The sequence below is a fragment of the Rhinolophus hipposideros genome (genome assembly GCF_964194185.1).
Source record: "Rhinolophus hipposideros genome assembly, chromosome: 13".
In the NCBI taxonomy this organism is placed as follows: domain Eukaryota; kingdom Metazoa; phylum Chordata; class Mammalia; order Chiroptera; family Rhinolophidae; genus Rhinolophus; species Rhinolophus hipposideros.
This window is the reverse complement of record NC_138059.1, coordinates 67,173,890-67,188,608: the sequence shown is the minus strand read 5'-3', so window position 1 is coordinate 67,188,608 and position 14,719 is coordinate 67,173,890. Positions and strand designations below refer to the sequence as shown.

General features: G+C 40.2%; 1 protein-coding gene across 3 annotated transcripts in view; it reads left to right on the top strand.

The window, feature by feature from the left end:
- JPH1 (junctophilin 1) overlaps window positions 1-6,961 on the top strand; it is an 81,493-nt gene extending 74,532 nt beyond the window's left edge. The window contains exon 6 of one of the 3 annotated variants that reach the window (XM_081070838.1): window positions 514-6,961. The gene's annotated coding sequence lies outside the window, so the exon portion shown is untranslated. Of the gene's footprint in view, window positions 1-93 lie in introns of all 3 variants that reach the window. The other 2 variants (XM_081070840.1, XM_081070839.1) reach the window with 2 other exon arrangements.
- Window positions 6,962-14,719: the final 7,758 nt, after the last annotated feature.

Below are 14,719 nucleotides of genomic sequence, written 5' to 3'. Positions count from 1 at the left end.
CAACTACATATTGTCCTTCATTTTTTAATGTTGGCTGTGCCTGAATGTGGTTCAACATAGTTACTTAATGATATAACTGTTTTGACCCTTCAGTGAAGTCATGACAACTACTGGTGTTAGCCCACAGTTCTCTGCAGTGGTGTCATCAGCCCTTTAAATGGCACACCCCAGTCAGACTCAGACACAGGGAAGGAGGCTTGGAATTAGGATGGGATCGCAAGAGAGATGAAACTTGGAAAATACAGCCAGAGGACCTGTTCGGTTCCCCTGGGAGTGCGTGGTGGCATTGGGGTCCTCTGGGAGCTGAAGCAAGCAGCCATGATGGAGCGCAAAACTTAATAATCATTCTCTTTTAAAATCTGCTGAAGCAGCCCCATCCGCCGAAGTCCTTGGTATTGGTTACTCCATCTGTCCTAGCAGAGTGTGACTAAACTGGAAATGTATGGAGCTGCATTTTTTTTTTTTGATGGAAGTCAACAGCTGCCTTACTATTTTACCATCTGACGTTTTTAGTAGGGAGCTGGGGAAACAAACGACGGCCTGAGGAATGCAGCCGGAGGAATGCGTTGCTGCGGCCGTGCTTCCAGCATTCACTTCTGTCTCATTAGAAGAAATAGGTTCAGCATCACTCACTCACCAGTCTTATGCCATGACCTGCTGCTTTAACGTCTCCCGGAATGTTCTGGGAGAGAACCTTTTGTTTGCTTGTGCACGACTGTGTTCCTTTTTTGCCGTTTATTGAAATGCGATGTATAGTCACCTTCGTTCGACTGTGCGTTCCGGGCCCGGAGGAGACACACGTGTCGCATCTCAAGGAAAAGAAACAACAAAATTCTAGAGAAAAAAAATGTGTTGATTTTGAGAGCAATACATCATTTTTCATGTCGTTTAGTCTTCCGAAACATTTTGTAACCGGCTATTTATCTTTAAAATTGAGCAATTTGAAAGCATTATACCGTCCTAAGAAATCATTTCATTTTAAATATTTTTAACATTACTGAGATGAATTATTTATGCACTTAGGAGGTGCTAAATTTGAAAAGCTGAAAGACAACCGAATTCTATGAAGTAGAGTCAAAATGTTGCATGGATTGCAGTAATCGGTGTCCAACGGATTCAGTTTCATTGCTGACGTACTTTACAACCAAATAAAATCTTGTCAGTGCTATGTTAATTCCCCTGAAAGTTAAGCAAGATGCTATTAATAACTGCTCTTCTCTTTCTTTTTTTTCCCAACTTAAAATTTTCGTTGAATACATTCAGGTAGAGCTTTGTGAAATGACTGCTTTGTGTTTTTTCAAAGTCCTTTTGTAATTTTATTTCACGTTTTAAAGGCTTAGACATTTTTGTTTAAATACTTGTCTTTGGCAGTCCTTTGTTATTCTGACATACTCTGATTTTTTTTTCCCCTGTTTTCTAATGTATCCTTTATTAGTCAGAAGCATGCTTACTTCGAGAAACTACATGGTCTTTCTAAAAGTAATTATTTAAAAAGAAATCAGGGGAGGAAAGGTTTCAGTTAAATCTCTATGAAACATTACATTGCGGAGAGGGAGCTATTCCTAAATACTTTCATGACCTACACGATTTAATCAGATTCTTTTTACCTTACTTGCTACCTTTTCACTGCAGAAGAGATGGTCAGGTGTTAGCACAGGTGTGGGCTGAATGTCGGAGCCCGGTGGCATTTTCTGCAGAAGTACATTACGTTAAGACTCCTGGGTGTGACCAATGTGGAATAAAGAAGAAAGCAGAAAGAGAGCACATGAAAATTACAACTTGTATATTTATTTATTTTTTACATTTTGCTTTGACTTTTAAATTTAGGAAGTACGTTTTTACCCAAGAAACGTTGAAGTTCCTGTGTCAGTCTCAATACTCATTTCTCCTTCCTGACCCCATAGCTCTTGATGCTGGAAAGCTGATTTTTTTTTTAAATATTTAATCTTAAGTGTTTATTTAAAATGTGTAATGCTTTGGAATAATGGGTAACAGATAACTAAAGGATATGTTTATACAGTGAGCATGTTGGTTCCATTTATAAATATATGTATGATTTATAAGCTTTTTTAAAACAAAGCTCAAATTGTTGGTATTTTTCTAAAATGTGCACAGCTGTATTTTACATGAAAGGCTCTTTCTAATGGGTTGTTATACTGTACTCTACATTTTGGACAGCACATGAGGTCTGCCGATGTCCTTAATAAAACATGACTTTATTTAAAGTTTCTTGCTGTGAAAAAGAACTCCCTACCCATGAGTTCCTTTATTTATAATCCTTGAAACCAAAATGTATAATGTACAGTTTCCACAACTGTATCTGCTCTAATAATAAAAAGTTGGTTATTTAAAAAGTTGCAGGTGTGTTTTCTTTGTGAGTAAATTACTGTCATGAGTTATGTGGAATTTTTGGTGGTGGTGGTGTTGAAAGAAAGAGCTGCTGAGAAATAAACAATAGAAACGGCGGGGCGTGGGGGGGCTCAAAGGGGCCAGGTGGCACAAGGCGGTGACACTGCACCATTCTTTCCTTCTTAGGTTTCATCCTGGGCCTTCCAAATAATTTTGTAAAATAAGATTCATTGCTCTGGTTCTTGTTTTCATTAATTGGATTCGTGCCTTATCCAGGGTTTTAAATCTGCTCCTGTTTCTAAGGAAAATTTGAAGTTGTAGTACGTCTCCCTCCTACGTGGGTACTTTTTCCCCCCGCTTTCTCCCACCTCTTTCCCCACACTCCGTTTCAAGCCGTTGGTTCTCAGTCTAGTTGTGTAGGACACAGCCCTCTGGCCCATGCTGGTGTTATGAGCCTTGGGGAATCGAACCAGCGACCTCAGTGTTAGGAGCACGGTGCTCCAACCACCTGTGCCACGGGGCTGGCCCAGTACTTGTCAGTTAAAGTTTCTTGACCATCGTGCCCCAAATAAATAAGTATTTTGCTACGGCACATACTATATAAGCACACTTCTGGAAACTTAGGCTTCCTGCTGCCACTAGAACTTCCAGCCACTGGGCTCCCCTTGAAGCCATCCTTGGTGCTGGCCTAGGCAAGGTATCTCTGAGGTATAATAAAAGGACCTTCTCCAAAACAGCTTCCCAGGGAGCTGCCAGGGTGCTTTTAGATTCCCAGATTCGTCACTTCTGTTGAGGAGGGCAAACATATTGTAGCCCCCCATATCAATAATGCACAAAGTTATCACTTCCAGGTACTGTCACGTTTACCAACTTACACAATTAATCTCCTAGCAAATCCCAAAGGAACGTAACACAGAACAGACTATCCTGGAGCCGGCAGGAAAAGCGCAGGGTGCTAGGAAGATTATTAATTCCAGATTCATGTCCAAACCACACGTATTAATGGTTGCAGCCAAAGCTACCGTGAAGACTGTGTGGTTGGGGAATCTGGAAAATATTCCGCATATCCTTTTAATGCAATAACTATTTCAAGACTCGTGGTGAGCAGGCTTCCCAGCCATACACTGTGCTACTTGCAGCTTTCCTTTCATGCTTTGGAAAGTTATGTAGCCTCGTCTTTCCAACTTCCTGTGTCGCTGTAGACGTGGCACATTCTGCCAGTGCAGGAGAACAATTTATCAGGCTGTGTTTGGTTATCCCAGCTTTGTGAACTATGTCTGACATCTCATTCTCACCCCGAAAGTACTGAAAAGTACTTTAGTATTCTATAACACCCTCTGTAGAGTTCTGATTTATGGGAGTAGGAGAAAATAACAAAATATAGAGAACATAATGAATACTGATGAATGCTGTGAATGGATGAAATTCTAGCTGTAGTCATGATGGACTATGGTTCCTTCTCTAATCTGTGCCCTTGGTTTCTGCTTGGTAAAGGGGGTGTAACTATGGCACTGGTCTCATGATGGTTCTAAGGATGAAATGAGCACATTTATGTTAAGTGTTTAGTACAGAGCCTGGCACATAGTAACTGCTTTGTTAGCTTTTACTAATTGTTGTAACTAGGAAAAAACTTTTAAACGCATTAAAAACTACAGTGAGATCCACTAAAGGCCTCTTTTGAAACGTTAATTATGCCACAGGTCATACGATGTTCTTTCTTCAGGGGTGATCAGTGAGTCTTTCTCATTGTGAAAATGAAAAACCACACTTAGAGTTCCTTCTCTGCTCAGAATGTGCTTTTCATGATAGTAGAAGATGAGACATTTGCCTTACAAAGAACTTTCAGGTCAGTGTCTCATGAAATTCTTACAAGATTCCTATGAAAGGTTGCCTGCCGTTAAATGACTTACCCAAGAACATGTAGCCAAAACGTTATAAAAGTTTGTATTGGAGTCCCAGATCTGACTCTAAAGGTTGTGCTTTTTCATTCGCATGCGTTGGCTAGCATTATTTCACACTGTCACACTCATTGGCCATGAAAAGGTAGAAAATATGAAATTCAAGGTAACAGTGTGGGTTGAATGAGCCCATTGTCATAAGTTCCTTTATGCCACTCACTTGATGTAACAATAGTGAAGTCTATTAAAAGTTCTGAATAATGTATTTAGTATCCTACTGTTTTATAACTTTTAGTGGGGTATTTATGATATTTATTTTTGAACCTTACGAAATACTAAATATTAACAATAGTTTAACATTTAAATGATAGCTTGGTATTTTGAACTAAGAGGTACGTTATAAATGAATTTGTGGTGTGTGTGTGTGTGCATGCGTGCATGTGTGGGTTTGAACTTGATCTCTAGGATTAACCCAGAAATTAGACGTAGTGCCTAGAAGGCCTAAAAGATTTAGACAAATATCGTGGTGGTCTTTTGACAGTTTATCTTAGTGTTCAACAAAATTTCTTTGGTATTCTCTTGAATCCCAAGTCTGATAGAAACTATTAGAACTAACGCAAAAGTTCGGGCCTGAAAAAATCACTGTTCAGCTAGTGATTGATAGAGCTGTTCAGTTCCTGTGGTCAATAATACAGTATATCGACTTCTGGTCAAGAAGGCAGAGTAGGTAAAGCTTTCCCATGACCACATCAAAATTACAACTACGTTATCAGACAGTCGTTATTAACTACTTGACTAGCTGAACAGAATTCCTATAACTGATATAAAGAAGCCATGTGGAGACTGGTAGGAGGGGTAGAGACGTAGAACGGGCATGTGTGGCAATGAAGAATCAGGAGGGAGGGGCCGCCAGTTAGCTCAGTTGGTTAGAGCGTGAGGCTGGTAACACTAAGGTTGCCGGTTCGATCCCAACATGGGCCATTGTGAGGTGTGCCCTCCTTAAAAAAATTAATTAATTATATTTTAAAGAAAAAAACACCTTGATTTATGGAAAAAAAATTCAGGAGGGATATCTCAGCTGGAGAGGTCACCCCAGGAGGAGGAAGGAGCAAGGTGTCCCAACCCCATACCAGTCTCCTCAGCCCAAATCTCCAGTACCGGGAAGAGGGGTCCCTAGAAATCTGGCTATGAAAACCAGCAAAATAATCTTCAAAGTGCTTAGCAAACATTCAAAGAAGAATTCATACCTATCCTTCTCAAGCTATTATGGAGGACGGAAGGCTGCCAAACTCATTTTTCAAGGCCAGCATTACTGGGATACCAAAACCAGACAAAGACGCTACCAAAAAAATTAGAGGCCATTATCCCTGTCAAACATGTAATACAAAAATCCTCAACATACTATTACCAAACTAAATCCAGCAATACATTTAAAAGATCATACACCATGATCAAGTGGGATTTATTCCCGAGAAGCAAGTTTGGTTCAATATCCACAAATCTATTAACGTCATACATCACATAAAATGAAGGCCAAAAATCATATGGTCGTATCAACAGATGCAGAAAAAGGTATTTGACAAAATCCAATATCCATCTATGCTAAACCTCTCAGCAAAATGGGAATAGAGGGAACATGCCTCAAAATAAAAAAGATCACATATGACAAATGCACAGCTGACATCATACTCAGTGGTGAAAAGCTGAAAGTGTTTTCTTTAAAATCAGGAAAAAGACAAGGATGTCCATTATTAGCACTTTTATTCAACATAATATTGGAAGTTCTAGCCACAGTAATCAGACAAGAAACAAATAAAAAGCATACAAATTGGAAAGAAAGAAGTAAAACTGTCATTGTTTGTGGATGACATGATATTATATGTTAAAAATCCTAAAAAGTCCACCAAAACTAATAAATAAATTCAGTAACCTAGCAGGATACAAAATTAACGTTCAGAATTTGGTTGTATTTTTACACACTAATAACAAACTATCAGAAAGATAAATTAAGAAAATGATCCCATTTACAATTGCATCTTCTACAATTGTATCAAAAAAGAATAAAATACCTAGGAATAAATTTAAGGAAGTAAAAGACCTGTACTTGGAAAACTATAAGAAATTGAAGATACAAACAAATGGCAGGATATATCATGCTCATGGATAGGAAGAATTAATATCGTTAAAATGTCCTTACTACCCAAAACAATATAACAGATTCAATGCAATCCCTATCAAAATACCAATGGCATTTTTCACAGAACTAGAACAAAGAATCCTAAAATTTGTATGGAACCACAAAAGATCCCAAATAGCCAGAGCAATCTTGAGAAAAAAGAACAAAGTTGGATATGGTTTGACCTGATGTCAAACTATACTACAAGGCTATCGTAATCCGACACATAGATCAATGGAACAGAATAGAGAGCCCAGAAATAAACTCACGCCTATATGGTCAATTAATCTATGGCAAAAGAAGCAAGAGTATACAATGGAGTAAAGATAGTTTCTTCTGTAAATGGTGTTAGGAAAACTGGACATATGCAAAAGAATAAAAATGGATCACTGTCCTACACCACATACAAGAATAAGTTCAAAATGGATTAAAGACTGAAATGTAAGACCTGAAACCATAAAACTCCTAGGAGAAAACATAGGCAATAAACTCTTGGACGTCACTCTTAGGAATCTTTTTTTGGATATGTCTCCTCAGGCAAGTGAAACAAAAGAAAAAATAAACGGGACTATATCAAACAAAAGAGTTTTGCACAGTAAAGGAAACCAACCATCAACAAAATGAAAAGACAACCTACTGAACAGAAGATATTCGCCAAGGATATATCTGATGGGTTAATATCCAAACTACATAAAGAACTCATATCATTTAACACCAAAAAAACAAGCATTCCAATTTTAAAAATGGACAGAGGACCTGAATAGACATTTCTCCATAAAGGACATACATATGGCAGTAGACGTATGAAAAGATTCTCAACATCACTAATCATCAGGGAAATGCAAATTAAAACCACAATGAGCGATTACCTCACACCTGTCAGAATGGCTATCAGAAATAAATCAACAAGCTACTACAAGTGTTGGTGAGGATGTGGGGAAAAGGGAACCCTCGTGCACTGTTAGTGGAATTGCAGATTGGTACAGCCGCTATGGAAAACAGTACGGAGGTTCCTCAAAAAATTAAAAACAACTATTATATGACCTAGCAATTCTACATCTGGGTGAAATCTGAAGAAATCCAAAACAGTAAGTTGAAAAGACACATGCACCCCTATGTTCACTGCAGCATTATTTACAATAGCCAAGATATGGAAGCAACCTAGGTGTTTTATCAATAGATGAATGAATAAAGATGTGGTACATGTAGACAATGGAATGTTACTCATCCATAATATAAAAAGAATGAAATTTTTGCCTTTGGCAACAACACAGATAGACCTAGAGGGTATTATGCTAAGTGAAATAAGTCAGAGAAAGACAAATACTAAATGATTTCACTTATGTACAGATTCTGGAAAAAAACAAACAAACAAGTGAGCAAACAAAACAGAAACTCATAGATATGGAGGGAAAAAATGATGGATGATGGTTGTCAGCTGGGAGGGGTGTTAGGAGGCTGGGTAAAAGAGGGGAAGGGATTAAGATATACAAATTACCAGATATAAAAACAGCTACAGGGATGTAAGGTGCAGCATAAGGAGTTCAGTCAATAATATTGTAATAACTGTGTATGGGATCAGATGGGTACCAGACGGATCATAAGGTATATAAATGTCTAATCACTTTGTTGTACACCTGAAACTAGTATAATATTGTATGCCAACTGTAATTGAAAAATTTTTAAGGTTTTTAAAAAGAGTACAGTATGTCAATCTTTGAAAAGAATTTAGGAGGATTTGCAGGCAGAATAAATTCGATAAAGGTGATTATAATGTTGCAGTGTTTCCTTCATGCAAACTCAGTTGTGAAATATCAAGAATATCGAACATTCAGTGGAATTCAAGATGATATTTGCTTAAGGGAAAGCAATACAGGTCTTTGGTTTCAACGCTGTATATGTCACATTCCTGCCGTTTAGGGCCCATATTTGGAAGAAAAGAATCTGGTTGATAAATACACACCCACTGTGCAGTAAAAGCAGAAGCAAAAGTGAGAAGCCCAGGCCGTCTGATTTTCTCATGTTCTGGGCATGTTTTCACAACTGTTGGGCAGGTACCTAGATGTCAGATAGCTCGCTACTTCTGAAATAGGTAAAGCCCAAAAATATGTGCACACATAGTGTTGTTGTAGAGCTAACCAGTGATGGCATCCCTCACCTAAGAACTGGAGATGGCATTCTGAAAGCAGTTTTATATCAGATACTTGGACCAAATAAAAAGTTAGCAGCAGTCAGAAACACGCAAATCCGTAAGGCAGTCACTTGTCTGTTGGTACTCATCACTCCTTTGAAACCAAGCAAAAATTTGGGAAGTAATCTCAACACCAGAAAGCGCCAAAGGATGAAACATATTTGTGCTCAAAATAAGGTTTGTTGTTAGCCACCTGATTTGTTTGCCATAATACAAGTAATGTGAGAAATGCAGCATGATTTGTCATTTTTCAGTATCCACTTTGTTATTTCCCTGTAGTTCCTTACTTTACAATTTGGTTTTCTTCCATTAGAATTTCTGTGTAGCAACATCTCTCCATTTTTTTCTAATAATCACGTCCTTTTTTTTTTCTTCACAAAAAGAAAAATCTCAAAGATCTAACAGACTGTGGACATTTAAAGATCCTGACAGACTGGGTTTGGGGGTTTCCATTGCTTCATTCAAAGTATTAACAATTTATCTGTATTTGTGTTGACATTCTAAAGACTACCTGAGAAAATTACAAAGGAAGCCCTCAAAACCTATTTGCTACCCAGCTCCAAGCTTGCAGGAATTTCACTGCTTGTGTGTTCAGAATACACGTACTGCCTCAGTGTCCTGCAAAGCCTCAGCTCCGCATGGCCTCTAATCATAGCTCCGTGTCAGCCTCCCCACACCAGCTACATGCTCGGACACACACAATTCACCCTTGCCGCTTGACAAGCATCCCAGCTTAGTTGTGGATGTTAATTCAACTAGAGAAGCAGAAGGTGGCCTAAATTCAGGCATGCCACTTTCTCAGATGCCATTTTTATGGAACCAGCCACACACTTCCTTTGGAGTTGTCCCCGTATCCACTGGATATGCCTGCATCGAACGTCACATGTCCATTTTGGTACATATTAAAGGTAGTTTTGATGTCTGTGAAATAGGGACAATAATATCTGCCTCGTGGTGTTTTTATAAGAATCAAAGCAGGTAACTTCAGTCAACTCTCTGGCGTGTGGTAAACTCTCAACCTACAGTAGGTAGTAGTATTACACTTAATGGTCTCACCTTATTAGCAATTCTTACTCCTTCATCAAACATTCATTACGCAAAATAGATGGTTCTTGAAATTCACTGAAAGGAAATTCTATCAGCCTTTGGTCATTAAGCCTCACGTCCTGCCCTAAGAAATGTAGTCTGCACGTAGAATCCACTGTACTTTATACAATTAAATCGGTTCCTTCTCAAAAGCAAAAGGCAGATGATTAAAATTCGGAGCTTCTAATGGCCATCAGAAGGCACACTGGCAAGCACTGAGGCATTCTCATAAGAGGCTTAGGAATATTTAATAACACAGAACACTCATTATGTACACTGCGTACAGCTATTCACTAATGTCTGTTAGTCACAAAACCCGCATAAGGAAAAGACACAAGTGAGGTGCATGAGAAACCAGCCTGACAAAGGCTTGGTGCAGTGACCCTGCTCTGTGTTGTAGGAACAAACCTCCTGACGTATTCATCAATATGCAGAAATGTGTTCAAGGGCCCAGCTATTATGTTTCATCACTGTGGCAAATGGCTCTGGCTTTGCATAAAATTAAAGTGTATTTAATCAGAAATAATGGCCAAACGTCCTAATGTCAGCTCTTCCAGAGCTGAGGAATCAGTGTGGCACCCATAGTTTACAGAGAAAGAACAGAAAAGAAGAAGTTAATTGTTCCAGTGCACCGTAGACATCCGGACTGCTTAGCTCAAATCCCACACGAAGTCAAACTCAGGTGCTTTTCCGCAGTGGGTAACAGGAAACAATTCTCCTGCTTGAGACATATGTCACCATGTGAAGGAAAACCCAACCTGAGATGAAAATCACCTCCTGGGACATTAACTAGTTTTTACGTCATTAAAACATACACACTTCTTTTTTTTGTTTTCCCCTCCTCACAAGTCTCATTCTATATCGGCCACACAGGAAAGAGACCATTGCAGAGGTCTCCACACTGTAACAAGCACTAGAATCAGCCCCACCGGGGGCATTTCCGGTTGAGTAGGTCTGGGAATTTGCATTTCTAACATGTTCCCAGGTGATGCTGCCCCTGCTGGCCGGGGAACCCCACTTTGAGAACCGCTGCTCTGTGTAATCAAGCAACACACAAGTATCAAGCACCAACTACATTCCAGGAAGGCCCTTTGCTTGGCTGCGTGCCTGGTCCGGTAAAGAAGAAAGAAGGGTGAAAAAGAATACATAGCCTCGTTCCTCACGTCTGTCCAGCAATCACGTTATTTGGTCCTTCTCATAACTCAGTGAGCGCTAGGAAGCATGTCTCCCATTTTGCATGTGAGAAAACCAAGGCCCAGAGAGGGGGAGGTGACTGTCTCACAGAACACAGCCGATAGGTAGCAGAGCCATGACTTCCACCCAGGGTCTCTGGCTCCAAGACCTGGGTGTGCCTTCCCTATGTCTCAGCAGCTCGGACTGTGTCCTCTGACCACCGAGAGCTTAGAGCATAGGGCATAGGTGGAGAGTCCTTCTGGCTACCATCAGGCCAGATAGCACGAAGCTTTGTGTCCTCAGAGGGAATGGGGACAAAACATTGATACCTGAGGTTGAAGGCAATGCGCTGCCTATTGCATGAACAAGAGTCATTCCCACAACCATCCAGCAGTTTATCTACACGTTTCTCTCCAATCAGATAGGAAACTGGACTGCATTGTTTAAGATGTGTACACTCAAATACTTCCTTCTTATCAGCCGGTGCTCACATTTGCAAGTCCACACACAACTCCCTCTGTCCATCTATGTAGATTTCTGTCCTAGTTTTGACAGGAAAAAAACAACTAAGCAGTCAAAGGTGACGACAGTGTCCGTACATACAGATTCCATCACGTCCCCTCTGCTCTTCAGTGACCTGCAGGCTGGAAGAGGAAGCCTGATAATCAGAGAGAAGCCAGAGAGTGATTGGCAGGAAGCACGGGGGCTTCTAGGAAAACATCCTGACCCTTCTGTTTCTCAGGAGCTGTGTGTAGGATTTAGGAAAACAATGCCTTCCACGAACATCAGACAAGTTCCCTATCTGCCTCAGAGAGTCTATTTTCAACCTTGAGATTTTTCCACAAATGGCAGAGAAGAACAGACAATACACAACTGAAGATACACGCAGAAAAATAAACAGGAAAAGACGCTCAACCTGACTGGTGGCGAGGGAAACGCAAATTAAAATGCGATTTTCAAAATCTAGCACCTGGCACACTGATTACATTCTTAGCTGTAATGGAGAAGGGGCTTGATTCGGAATCAGCCCCCGATCTCAACTCCAGACTGTCGTCACTCTCCAGCTCTGGGAATTTAGTTTGACAATGTCCCTGCTCAGTGACCCCAGACCACCTTGCTTGATTATTAGCACTTTTCTACGTAAATCACATCTTTCAAGTCTGTCTCCACCACTAGGCTGTGTGTTCCTTGCAAGTGGGGATGATGTCCCATCTCTCTACCCCAATAATACATATGTCCAAGAAGACCAATGTGTGGATCAATAAAACGGAAATAACCTTGCCCTTGGACAGCTCACACACTAGAGTAAGACAGCCATCTTTCACGCCCTGAGGACATGACCCCCCACCACCACCAAATTCTTTTGTCTTACAGTGTTAATATTCCTATGCTAAATGGAGTGTGGGGGAGGGGGGGACTAATACTTTGTAGGAGAAGTTTTAAGCCTATGTAGAAATCCTACATATTTGGCAAAAATTATGGCTGAGCTCCTTTGTAAAACTGGTGTGCTAAATAATTTGGTAATATATCCAAGAAGGCCAGCAGATCATCAATGGTGATCAAGAAAATACTTTCTAATTAACAGGTATCTAACATTTTAGCTTAGCAAGGTAAGTTCTAGAGAGCCACTGTACAAAATTGTGTCTGTAGATAGCAATACTGCAGTAAGCACTTAAAAATAATGCCAAGAGGGAAAAATCACACGTTAAGTGTTCTTATCACAAAATACATTTTTATTTTGAATTATTTCTTAGCACCTTGAAATTTGTTCAGGCATTTAAGAGGAGTGGATGGCAGAATGGATGCTAGGATCTCATGCGGAGATTCCTTATTTTAGAGTGGCAACTGTGGGGGTGAAAGGAACATACCTTGGAGCGAGGAGGAGATGGAATTAACCCAAGGAGGTGAATGATTGGGTGTAGAGAAGAGGGGGAAATGGGATTCAAGAATGACGTCCAGGTTTCAGGCATGAGCAGTTGGGTGCCAGCTAGGGTCCTTCACTAAGAGGGGATGGTGGGCAGAGGCGTGCACAGGTGAGCTGAAGACACTGGATGTAGGTAGTATGAGGCGTCGTGGACCAGAGGTGTTGGTGAGATGGCCAAGTGGACAGGATGCCATTGGGTGTACAGGTCCAACGCGGAAGAGAACACTCCATGTGCTCAGGATAGGGACCCAGTGCAGAGGGAAGGTAAAACACACCCACTTATATGCAATTGTTTGCTCTTCTCTTTACAAATTAGTCTCTCCATTTATGAGAGGGGGTCCCTCCAACGGACTCCATTCAGGAGATTTCTTTTCGTTGTGGTGAAATACCCATGACACAACCATCCCATTCTAACCATTTGTAAGTGTGCAGTTCAGTGATATTATGTTCAGTCCCATTACTGTGCAACCATCAGCACTATCCATCTTAAAAATTGCCCTTTTTCAAAAAAATAACTACTGGTATTTCGTCATTTCAGTAACTGAGGCTTTTTTTTTTTTTTTTTTTTTTTTTTTTTTGCAAAGGTGTTTGAAGTTATTGCAATAACTTGCTTTATCACCATCTCTCAGGTCACTGAATGGCACATCCAATATACAATTTTTCTGATTCATGTTAGAACCAGGATTTGATGATTAAGTGACTGTAAATATCTATCTTCAGCTTAATGGTGAAGGGTCAGGAACTTCTTCTTTATAAGAAAGAGGCCAGGCCTGAGTGCTGAATATGAGCAGCTGCTAATCGCGGTGCACAAGCCCCCTCATGCTCGAGGTGGAATGGGCTTCCTAGTCCTCTTTTCCTATTGTTTAGTTTCCTGTGGAAATTTGAGCCTACTGCCGAACTCATAGATTAATTTTAAAAGCAACCATCAAGTTGAATCTTAAATCCACCAATGTTTTTCATTAATGATCTAGTTGGAGAGACCCACTATTTATTTATTGAAATTAAAAGAAAGGGGGAATTAAAGCTTCTGGAAAAGGAAAAAGCAATTAAAGTGTTTGCCCTGGAAAACCAAAAAGGCAAAACTATCTCTTCTTCTAAAAATGGACTTTTAGTTCTCTTACCCCTAGAAAACAAGCTGCCCATTCAGACTTGAAAATGTCCACTGACCTGCGGTTACGTGATAAGTCACCAGATAAACCAGAACTCTCAATTGCCAAAATTGTATGCCAAAAATCTCAGCTGCTTAAAAATCTCCCCTTCAGGCAGGGTCCCACTGTCAGGCAATCCCCTTTCTCTTTGCCAGATATTTACTTTCTTGGCCTTTTTTTAATCCTTGGGGATAACCATGTGACCTGATTCAGGCCAATGAAAGTACTGAGTCTTCTGGGAAACTTTTGGCTTTCCTGATAAAAACTCAGTGGTGCTGCACCTTCCTCTTTTTTTCCTGGCTTGAATGTAGATGTGATGCCCTGTGCTATGGCAGCCACCTTGCAACCATGAGACAGCAAGCATAAGAAAACCCAACAGGAAGGGGGACGCAGAAAGTTAGAAAACGCTAGGAGCCTTCATAACATCGTTGAACTTCTCTTGTTAAACAAACAGTACATGTCATTGTGGTTTAATACCCCTTTTTAAAAAATATTCATCTGTTATTAAAAGAAAAGAATTTCCACATTATCTAAGTATGAGAAAAATGATCAACAGTACTCATGCTTGTCATTCATAGCTACCCTGAAAAAGACTGTTTTATAAATCAATTCATTTCTGTGCTTGGGCGAGTTGGACTTCTAAAACATCAAAGACCTGAAGAGACCCCAGCACAAAGTCATGACTTGTCCACGGGCCTCCCCTGAGCAGCTCCACCAGAACCGGTCACTCTCCTCTGCAGGCCGATCTATGGCCCCAACCCAACCTCACACATT